Genomic DNA, 2,181 nt, shown 5'->3' with positions numbered 1-2,181 from the left:
CAAATATTTTGGATGAAAAAATAGAATAAATTAAATTTTCGTAATTTATTCTAGTTTGTTACAAAAAAAAATTGAAAAACACAAAATTGTGTTTTTATTCTTTGTGTTTTGTTCTCATCAGCGTCTTGTCTTGTCATGTTTTAAAAAACAAACACAGTCTATAAGATCACGATTATATTTTTACATGGTGTCACCTAAAGTTTAGAGTATGTATAGCATAAATTAAAAATAAAAACTTAGATATAGTTATTAAGAATTATTAGATAATTTAATATATTTGATTAAATTTCTATTCAACGGTCTCAATTAATAATAATTTTATATAAAAATAATTGTAAGTGAGTTTTCACCCAAACTAAACGTAGTCATAAATTATTTATAAAAATAGGTGCAAGGGCATAAGGTTAATTGGAATTTAGCTTGCTTGTGAACTTGTCCTTTAAGCAAATAAGAGGTATATTTAGTTTAAATTGATGAGTTAATTAGAATAACAATTTGATCCGAGCTTTATATAAGGTTTTGCTGCTTCAATCCTTACAAAATAATGTATATATGTGTTAATTTAAAAAAAAGAAGTAATTTTATAATAAAAATTTTAAATTAACAATTTAAAAATTAGTTTCATGTATTTTTCTTTATTTATATATCTAAAAGTAGATAATGAAGTTAAAGTTAGTAAGAAATTAAACCAAATAAAAAGAGAAGTATCTCTATTTATATTTGTGAAACCACATGTAAACCCACATGTAGCATCGAGCTTAGAGACATAAAAGGAGTGACACTCGTGTTCTTCATCAATCAATCTAATTAATCCATCACTATTTTTTAATTATCGGTGATTTAGAACTCTTTGGGTCAAATCAACAGCCCTAAGCTGCAATTGTTGACAATACATATATAGAAAACTATTCCTCCCTGTAAGCGGTTGTTGGAATTAATGTTAGTACTCATCGTCATGTGTATATAATTGAAGATCTGATAAATTATTTTGGTGAAATAGTTTTCAACTGTATTTAAAAGTTATATCAAAATAGATCAGATTAATAAATGAGTACTGCTTAAAGATACTCTATACATACAATAATTTTTAAGTTGTGGTTGTGCATGACCTGCAGCATAAGAATTAGTGCAATAACAAAACTATAAATAAAATAAAATAAAATAAAATTAAAAACTACTGATTCTAAGATACAGTATAACTACTAGTTCTCAACAATCCCAGACTAGTAAGTATCACCAAGATCTACGTTGACACTTAGACAGGTATCTTTATATATGGTGTTAGTGTACGCAAATGGTGGAGTAAACAAAGAACAGATCTTGTTGATGATTGAGGTGTTTAATTTGTACAGACCTAAGATTTTGTTTATATCTTGATCCAAAAATATAATTAAGCTCAGAATGAAATTATTCAATAAAAGTGGTTTCATCTATTCTTATCCGATCTCATAGAGGTCGGGGGCGACGACGGCAGTTCAATCTTACTCATATTTATCTAGAAGAGAAATCTAAACAACTTCCTAGAAAATAAGAATGGCAAACTACTCTAAACGGTTTTTTTTTTTACTAGAAATATATTAACCCACTCAGGTATATTCAGAACACAATTTACAAAAAACCAGCTTTAAACCCTTGCTAATTGAAACATCTGAGTTCCTTTCAGGTACCACCCTCACCTCCTCACGAGGAACTTAGACGGCGGTACTTCGACATCAGCAAAGTCGGACGCAGTCCTAAAAGGAGTTTGGACCTCACGTTCAGGCAAAAATCTATCCGTTCTAGGTAACCCTCGAAATATTAGCGCCGTTGTCGGGAACCTGGAAGTCTACACCCAATTATGGTGGACAATCAATTTAAAGACGGCCATACGTCGTCTAAATCAGAACCGGAACATCATAAGAATGACCGAGCACTCGTGATACCTCCGCGACATGAAAGAGCGAGTGGCCCCATGGAGAGGATACATCAGAAAATCCACCACCGCAGCGAATCCATTTGGGAGTTCATCCACCCGAGGATGAGGAGCCCTCCATCCTATAGAGATCATAGAGGTTGTACACGGGCACCACGGTCGATTAGAGCAACTCAAGCAAGAGATTGAGCGATAAAGAGAAGCAGAAAGAGATTAACAAAAAGAGGTACGACGACAAAGAGAATTGGAAGAAAAGCTTTCATAACTAG

The sequence above is a fragment of the Arachis ipaensis genome, chromosome B08, assembly GCF_000816755.2.
Source record: "Arachis ipaensis cultivar K30076 chromosome B08, Araip1.1, whole genome shotgun sequence".
Lineage (NCBI taxonomy): Eukaryota > Viridiplantae > Streptophyta > Magnoliopsida > Fabales > Fabaceae > Arachis > Arachis ipaensis.
Note: the sequence above shows the minus strand (reverse complement) of the source record.